Raw genomic sequence first — 9593 nt, 5'->3', positions numbered from 1 at the left:
TTCTTGTTTCTTTGGCAGTGGTTGTAGACATATTATTTTATTTGCATTCAGAAATTCCATCAAGGAGATTATTCCTAGCAGGTTTCATAGCTGAAACTATGTGTTTCAGCTTTTTAATAAAGTGAAAATTGATGTATTTTCTGACTTCACTGCTAATTTTTATTAGGGAAACATCACGGAAAAATTACCCTGTGGCTTTTTGTCTGCTAAATTATAACTACAGAGCATGTTTTCATTGTCAGGCTTGGAAGAATTTAAATTCATCTTTTTCAAAAGGGTTTTTCTTTTCTCTAAAAATATTGGACAATTCTTTGGTAGTTTTGGAGATAATTATGACTTCTAATGTATTTTGTTATGGAACGATCAAACCATTGTGAAACCATTTTGGATGCTTGGGTTTTTAATGTTTGAACACCCTTACGACGATCAAGGTAAAAGTGTCTTAGAAAGTGGGATTATGTAGGTGTATATACATATGTATATAAAAATTTTATTTTAATCAAAGTCATACACTTGAGTCCAGACTTGTCCCATATCAAGCACATCTGGGTGCCAGCCCAAGCTCAGCCACAGGTTCTGGATGAGCTCTGGAGCATGGTGGAGGAGGCAGTGGGGCCCTCCCGCCCTGGGCAGCACGAACGTGCACGAGAAGGGAGCACCAGCTCCTCAGGGAACATCTCCATCGCCTCTCACAGTGTTGTCACTCATCTGCCCACCCCACTGCTCAGTGCACAAGAGCCTGTGCCTCTGGGGCTGTCACCTGAGCACAGGGCAAGGCAGATTTGTGTCATTCAGGTTGGTTTGGGGCAGTGCTCCTCCTTCTTACTCTTCCTCAAAGACAGGACATATTCACAATCTATCTATATCCTATGAAAGGGAAAACATTGCTGAAAAGCAGAACTTGTTTCTCTTTAATGACTTCGATTTTCTAACGATATATTTTATTTTCCTTTCTTTTTTTTTTTCCTTTTATTTCTCCCCACCCTGGTTTCTCACGGAAAAGTTAAGGGGAGAAAAAAAAATAGAAAAGAGAAAGAAAAACAGAGCCCCATTTAAAAGCAGATGTATTGAAATTATTTAATGCTTTTGTGCTTAGACTTTTAACCAGAAAAGTATTGCTTGTGAAAAAATACCCAGCTTTACCCAATCAGAAAATTAACACAAAAGTAAGCAAAATACCCTATAAGTGATTATCACCTTCTAATCTGCATAGTTAACTGTAAGTACTCTCATGGAAGGCCACAACTGATAAAGAACTTCAAGATTATTTTTCTAGTTTTTTATTTATTTTGTTTTATTATTTTAATGATCTGGACAAGGAGAAGTAGATATCAAACATATTTTTGTAATCTTTAATTAGTATCAAAGCAAGCCCAGGGTGTGAATAGTTTTTAAAGGAAAAACACATTGTAAGGAAGTCTAGATCTATTAGTGCACTTGTGAATGGAGTCAAAGTTGACAGTTTATTGCAGCAGTGGTATGTGCATAAAATTTATATTCACAACCCCAGAAGAAGGGTTTGGCCTAAACAGATCAGAAGTTCATTTTTTATTTCAGTTGACTAATACCCTTGGAAGATAGCTTCATGGTTGTTTTATTCGATGATAAATTTGTAAGAGTCATTGCCTGTAGGAATGTGGTAGATGAGAGGAATATGGACAGAAATAAAATCCAAGCAGAACAAAAGGTCCACAGAGGGACCCCTCTGACAGTTAAACCCCCTTACTGATTGATGTAGCATTCAGTATCTTCTGTTAGGAGATTTGTACTTGGACACTCTTTTTTACTGTTATCTTGCTACACCAACTTCTTAAAGTAGGGGGAAAAAAATAGTCTCCTTACCGTGTAACTTTGGCAAGAGAAAAGAAATGGTTAAATCCATGTGCACAGAATACCTACATGAAAATTCTGTAAATTTTCATGCAGAGTGAACCTTTCATCTTCATAGTACTTTTCCAAGAATAAGGTACTTCTTACAGTAGATAAATATGAGAATATTCCATATGTTTTGTTATTATTATCATTACTATTGTGACTGGTAATTATCACACACTAATATAGAAATGGGGTTTGGATGTCATTGCAGAAGTTCAGAATGGAAAAGCTTTTCAAACAATAAAAGCTATATGACCTTCGAATTTTAGAGAAGTGGGAATGTAGAACTTATCATATTTCCTCTGTAATTGTATGTATGATAGAAAATATGCATGGAATTTAAAAGGACATCAGCTAAAAATGTATTCATATGCTCATGAAAGGTAATTAAAACTGATACTATGACCTGACTGGAAAAGGGAGAACAGGATGCATGCAAGAAAATTTAATGGAATATTTAAGTAAGGATTTTTAAAGTGCTGAAATAGAGTTTTTTAATTAATAATTTTTAGTTCATTCTATACAATCCTCTATTGGTGCTAAACACATTTTATGATTTTTTTTTAAAGCTGGGTTGGTCATGAGTAGCAGGGATAGGATTTTAAAACTGTGCTTATTTTTCTGTTGTTTTAATTTAGTATTTAAGGACCAAAGAATATTTGAATAGAGGAAAACAGACATTCAGTCTGAGATGTGATTTCTGAGGGGACAGAGGGCATCTGAACCTTTAATCATCACAAATATTTTGAAGCAGTTGAAAGAAACTATGCAAAGTGTCCTGAGTATTTTAAATTTCTTCATTTTGTGAGTATTTTGTAGAATCAAAAATGTAAGGGTGTGATGTGTGGACACTGTGGTGAAGGACACCACCATTAAGGAAGGGCAGCAAGAGGCAATGTGCCAGATCAAAATAGACATTTGGAACAAAACAGGTTTACTCAAACATAAAACATTTTCATGCCTTTGGATACAAATAGAAAATTCTAAGAACTCTCATTTCTAACACTCTTTATTCATTTGCAAAATAAACTTGGGAAAAAGTGAAAAGGAGATCCCATGATCTCCCCTGCCCAGAGCTTGTGGTAGTTTCCAACAAACTCATATGGAGGCACAAAAATCATAAAGGAAGGAAGACACCTTATATTCGAAAAAAGCATTTAAGACTTTAATACAATTTTTGATTATCATTCTTTTTTTTATATGGGAGAAGATAGCCAGATACTGGTACCATTAAGATATGAATAAATACACAGTGACCATCTGCTTTATTGGTTTTGAAGCATATTTGACCTGGGAAATAGTAGGATGGTAGTTGAATCACAGGGAAATATATAGAGGCTAAAATGGAATTTGGAATTCACTAATAATGCCCCTCCTAATTACAAAGAGTCTAAAATCCCTGGGAATAAAAGCAAAAATATGGTCAAAATTAAATTTGCCCTCAATCCTTTGTGTGTCAGGAAAAATCTCAACTCCTTGTTCACCATGAGAATGACCACAAGGCAGGCAATGCCTTTCAAAATCCAAAGCTGCTTTGCCTTTGAGTCTTATCTTGTGCCAAAATTTTAAAGCATCCTTGATTCCTTTTTGTGCTTTACTGTTGAACTTCTTCCATTCTGTCAAAGCTCTTTCCTTACAGTTTCAGGGCTTTAAAGCCTCATAATGACCTTTCTAGTTGAGCCTGACCCATTCTTCATGCTGCCATGATGTAGTGTCATAATGCTTCCATGAAGTACAGTTCCTGAAGGGGTTAATGCTTCCCTGCCTTTCAGCTGTTCGTTTCTCCTGAATTTCCCACTGGACTGTCACAAAGTATAACAGAGATGTAATAAAAAGGTCACGCAGGTGCTCCCACAGAATGTGTTATCAAGTCCTGGCAGTGAAGGAATGTGAGTAGGCCTATTTGAATGAACAATGAAGATACAATAAAAGGGAAGCTGAATTACAGGCAGCAGGCAGGTTTGCACTGAAAGAGTAAACAGGATTTACTGTATTCAAGGAGTCTGAAAAATTACACTCATTAGCCATGTATCAAGTAAATCGATAATACCATTATGTGTTACAATGAGAATTAGCTTTAACAGCTATTTCATACAACTCAGCAGGGACTCACAGCTAATTCAATTTTTACTGTGTTGTGTTCACACTAATATTCCTTCAAAATGGTATTACTTTTGGTTTGTCATTCATCTATTTCCTCACTTTACTCAACACATCTAGGAAAATAAAATATAGTCCTCAAGAGGTGTAGTTGTAACATAAGGTTCATTGCTCCTGCACCTTGTGTCAAAACACTGAAGACCAAACTTTGTCTTACACGTACTGCCACTAATGCCCTCATTAGCCAGTCAGCTTTCTGTTCCACGATAGATCAATGCCAGGTCCCAATGATTCCTTGAAAGAGGTCATCCATGAGGACTGCTGCAGTAAGGATCCTTCTGTCTACCTCTCTCCTTGATTTTCCTTTATCAGAGGCTTCCTGGATGGCTATTATTCTCAAGTGCAGCAGCCGCAGGCTTAATTGGGAGCCAGCAAATTAAAACGATTTGGTGTTTGCACCTTTACTGTGCTGCATGGCCTAACTTAGTAAATAAAGGCAGGAAGGAGGGAGAGATGAAAATGGGTGTTTTGTTAAAAAATATCCAATAAATAGGGCTGATGTGGATAGAAAACTCATATCCTATGGAGAAAGCAGAATAAAATGTAAATAGTAAATTGTGGTAAGGCAATAGAGGTAGGACATTTAAAAATTTCAGTATGCAGGGACTTGTGGCAGAACTCTTACTTTTTATGTGAGAGAAATCAGGACAATATTCAACAGAGCATAACCAAAAGAGCCTGTGATAACATGTCAACAATTTTCTACAGGGTCATTTCCCTGGTAAAGGCATCATAAACTATTTAATTTATTACCTAATTTTGCTTCTTTTACTCCATGAAGATATTTTTAACACAAAGTGATAGGCACACCAAGAATTTTTGTGTGGAAAAAACCTCAAACAATTTCCAGAGAGAAAATGAGGAAACTAGAGAGACTGAGGGAGGAGAATCATGTATCATTTGTTGCATCACAACTGTTGCTCTTCTGAAATTTATCCTATGTCTGACCATCTATTCCTCTAGACAGGTATACAATGTACTAAATCTTGAGATAAATGAGATTACTAAGTCTTATACAATAGTCATTGAAATTCACATCCTCAAGCCATTTACAGCATCCCAGTATATGTTGCAAATGAGACCCACATGCCAAATGCAGCTCGGATGAAAAACATTGCTTCACAATGTATTTAGCCTATGACAATGGTAGTGAACCCTAGTGAGTTGCTTCTGTTCTAAAATTTGAGGTTCCCTTCATTCCTTGTTTGATTTTTATCTAAAATGCACTTTTATACCACTCTAACTAAATAATTGAAAAACCTGATATTTCCTTTTGACCCCAAGTGGAAGTCTGTAATGGATCAAAATGATCAGTGTTTTAAATTGACCATTAGAGTTTCTTTATTGAGTTTTTTATTTGTGTGAAATAACAAGTTGATTGAGGAAACTATTCCTGTATGAGAACAAAGACAGGATAATAACTGCTGATGATTATTTGGTCATTACTGTGCATTGCAAAATAATCCTTTATTCATCCTTAAAAAAATAGCTAAATAATTACTTGTCATATGCTATACAGTGCACACAGGTTTTATTTAGAACTCAGTTGTCCTCTCAATTTTTCAACTATACAATTATTCTTGGGGATCCAGGCAAACACCTGGATTCTTAAGTTGCCCCTTGCAGATTCTTTGCATGTGATTGTGTGTTTAAAGTTTGACTGAATAATAATAAAGTAGTTATTAGGAAGTATTGGGTAGTTAAAATATAGGAACACATGTGCAGTTTTTAATGGAGGTTTTTGTTGTGGGTTTTGGTGTTTTCTTCCCCTGAGGAAATGCCTAACTGGATGGGGAGGCACTGGATTGCATGCTTGAACTGGTGATTGTTTCAATTGAAAACAAAGTTGCAGAAGGTCAGAATGGGTCACTTGTACGATATTGAGTGTTTCTAAATTGGCTGTGTTCTGGGTGGTTTTTTAAGAGGTAGGTTTAATGCTTGCCAGTCTTTTCCATGTAGAATGTTGCTGTAAAAGACACAACATCAAAATGTGTAAGAAACCGTCCTACCTAGGCAATGCCCAGAGTTGTTTGTATTTTGTCTTCAACCTTCCCTGAAAAACATTGCTTGTTATCAGAAGACTGAGTAGATCATCAAACAAAATTTATTTAGTTTTTGAGAACTAATGACATCAAGTGCCAACCGAGAGTACTTATAAAATTAAAGTTTTAAATTTTTTTTAAAAGTAGACAAAAATTGTAATGAAGTAATTTTGAGGGGGGTCATGAAGCAAAAGCCTAGAAGCAGATGAACAGAAGGAAGGAGGAAGAAAGACAATAACAAGATCAGAGTTTTCAGTATGCATTGTGAACAAATCCTTCTGCCACCTTGCCCTTCTACATCCAAAGTGGCCTTTTGGGACCACATCCTCCCACATGCAGAGGGCAGGCTGTTATTTGACCAAGACAAAACAACAGAACCCCACAAGATGGTTACAGGCAGATTCCTCTTCTGTCTGCATCACTCTCCAGTTTCATGCATTCATTCATCTGCAGCTGCCTTCTCTCATCTTCGAGGCTACATCAAGGCTTCCTGCTGCCAGGCTGGGCGAGACGTCTGGGCTCAGACGTCCTGGAGGCAGAATGAAGGCACCCCTGAGTGATTGAAGGTAACAGATAGATGGACTAAGTGCTCATTAACAATACGTGTGCCTATGAAAAATCTGGTGCCCCAGGCCAACTGTCCATTTAGCCCACCCCCAGCATTTAACAGTTGCTCAAAAATATTTGTATTCCATTATAGTTAATTTTTCCCACATATTTACTGTAAAGGATTGCTATAATGAGTTCCAGCTTTTGAACTAGACTGACCTATCTTGTCGGATTCAGAGCCATGTCAGCAGAAGCTGGAGACTTGTGAAAACTATGTGTGAAGCCTTTTGCACATGATGTATTTCAATACAACTTTTTTCTCTCCCCATGTAGCCCAACCCATGTCTGATGAACTCAGGATATTCTGAGGAATGTGTGTCTGGTGAGCAGCAGCAGAACATGAGGATGGCATGCTGAGATACAAACTATTGTTTTTCCATTAAAATATACCTTTTCTTACCTTCACCAGGTGCACATACAGGGCTACAGACATCAGTGTTTAATTTCTTCGCCTATTCATCTTTCTTATAGCGTGTTTCTGGGGGAAAAAATCAGCCTAAAAATGAGCCATGCTATTGTCCTATTTCTTTAAGATGTTATTTGCTAAAAAATCACTAACAATACACAAAAGACTGGGGGCTGGCTTGCCAACTAGCAAAATTAATTACATTAAATTATATGACTAAGATGCTAAGACTGCTACAGCTTCAGAAAATACAAGCAGTGATCAATTATGTGTAACTTTCCAAGCATTTTTTATGGATCTGCACAGAATACATGAGTATAATTCTGTCAGACTTCCATCTCTGAAATCACTTTTTTTCTCTCAGGCTCTGGGAATAGATTTTGTCATGTGTAAACTTCAGAAATTCATTGTAAAGGCATGTCCTTCAGACAGCATTTGTCTCATCCTACCTATTCTGGGCACTGGTGAGGAGCACTGGCCTTGTTGTCAGCTGCTCAGAGGGCTGTTCCCCTCCAGGTCTGGGTACATGGTCTCTATAATACCAGTCCATGCATGGACTCTTTCATCCTCCCTGCAGCAGGAGACAGCATAAACCTTCCAGTTTTATTTTCTGTGATTATGCTGGGAAAAGCAAGCTGAACAAGGGAGGGCTGTGATGTTTGGGGTATTTCTTACTTTGTGAAGGTGCTCAGAGGCTTCAACAGCATTTTCTGGTGATCCTCACAGCCCTGTTCCCTACACAGTCTGGCTTCCTGATGATGGAGAAATTGGGAGGACACTCCTAAACCAGGACATTTCTCCTGAAGCTTCAGGCAAATTTTTATTTGCTTGCACTTGGTATTAACACACTGTAAGTCAATATTTACTGGAAAATTGTGCAGGGAGCAGAGGTTGATGTTCTTTTAATATTTCATCATATTCTAATTAGCATAAAGAAGCTGATAAAGCTCACAAGATGAAATTTTACTTCAGACACAGGTATTTAATCTCTAAAAAATTCTGCTTGGGTCCATTTTATAGCAGAAGATGTCAATACAGCAGGGAATACTGCTAGATTTCTATTAAAGCTGCAGTGATAGCTTCAATAACTTCTCAGGATGTGACCCCTTGCTCCATAGGCAAGGGAACAGAGTTGCTCAAGTGCCTGCTTTCCAGGGTGAGCCTCTAAAGCCTGCAGGTTATTTCTATGTGTCTTAGCAGTCCAGGTCTCTTGTGAGCTGTTTGTGATGCCCTTGCAGCCTTAAAACCAGGGCTCTTTTTGTTTGAGAAATCATTCCTTAGATAGCTGGAAGGCTGTTGTGCTGTAGTGTCACCTCAAGGCTGCGTGGTACATCCAGCAGTGGCACTAAAGGAATGCTGGGGATCTGCAGCAGAGGGGCTTCTGAAATAGCATCCTAATGCAGGAAAGCTTGAAACAGCCCAGGCAGGTGTAGCTTCATTCTTTTACCCATGGCACCTGTTGGGAGGGGTCTCTGAACCAATTTAGCCGCAGAACCATACACAGGTTTCATCTCAGAGGGGAATGTGGACAGTAGTGAAGGTCAGAACATGAGTTATCTGCAGTTATCTTACAGACTAAAGTTGTCCCAGAACATCTGTGTGATACCCAAGTGTTGAGCCAAAAAAAATCACAGAAATTTGGGGTTTTTTTTAAAAAGAGGAAAGTTAAAAGTTCAAATTTAGAGCATTGACAGTGTTTCCAGGGATAGTGCCATATTTCTACATTTTCTCCTCTCACGTATAATATTATCTGTGTTGGGTTTTATGATGGTACAAGCTTACTATAAATACTGTGTATAAGCAATTGCTAATTTAATTTCATAATTTCTTTATTTTGACCATTTTTTTTTTCTGATTTGAGCCAAAATTTTTTTATAAGAAACTTTAAAGATCTGTGAAAGATCTGTGATCTTAATCCCAGGTTGACACTTTCAAGACCCTATAATATTGCATATAATAATAGATATTCAAATACTGTCTAGTTTGAAGGTTTTTCTCCAGAAACCTTTTTTTGTGCATGACCAGCTGTTCTGAAGCTGATTTCTACCACTTTTTCAAAACAATTACACTTTTGTCCTGCTTATATTTCCATTTATTCTACTCCTATTTTTCTTACATGTTCAATAAATGCTAACATCTGATATTAAACAAAAAATATGACAACTGTTTAAACTAAAAATCTGTGCATAGCAGTCAAACAACAAATTATAAAGCAGAAGAAAACATCACCTGGTATATATTTTATTGATGTAAAATAAAAAATAGCCAGAAAATACCTCAATCATCCCAGATGCGCACGCCCTGGAGGTCACAACCCCTGACAGCCACCTCCTGCCTTGTCATGTCTCAGGACTGTGCCCCCTTGGAAAAAAGCATAATCTGTTCTGCTTATGGCCAGGTCAGCATTTGTGCCTTAGTGTTGCGGTGTGTTGCAATGTCCTGTTTTACCTTCTCCCTTCCCCCTCGCCCCTCGCTGAGTGTGCCCTGTCAATCAGGCTAAC

General features: G+C 37.6%; 1 long non-coding RNA gene across 1 annotated transcript in view; it reads right to left on the bottom strand.

Annotated features, from left to right (window-relative positions):
* Positions 1-2178: 2178 nt before the first annotated feature.
* The window catches only part of LOC113459037 (uncharacterized), a 153476-nt gene continuing 146061 nt past the window's right edge, over positions 2179-9593 (bottom strand). Inside the window, exon 3 of the long non-coding RNA XR_012580511.1 lies at positions 2179-9453. This is a non-coding gene — a long non-coding RNA (uncharacterized LOC113459037). The remainder of the gene's footprint in view (positions 9454-9593) is intronic.

This window comes from Zonotrichia albicollis, chromosome 5, assembly GCF_047830755.1.
Source record: "Zonotrichia albicollis isolate bZonAlb1 chromosome 5, bZonAlb1.hap1, whole genome shotgun sequence".
In the NCBI taxonomy this organism is placed as follows: Eukaryota; Metazoa; Chordata; class Aves; order Passeriformes; family Passerellidae; genus Zonotrichia; species Zonotrichia albicollis.
This window is presented reverse-complemented; position numbering and strand designations above follow the sequence as displayed.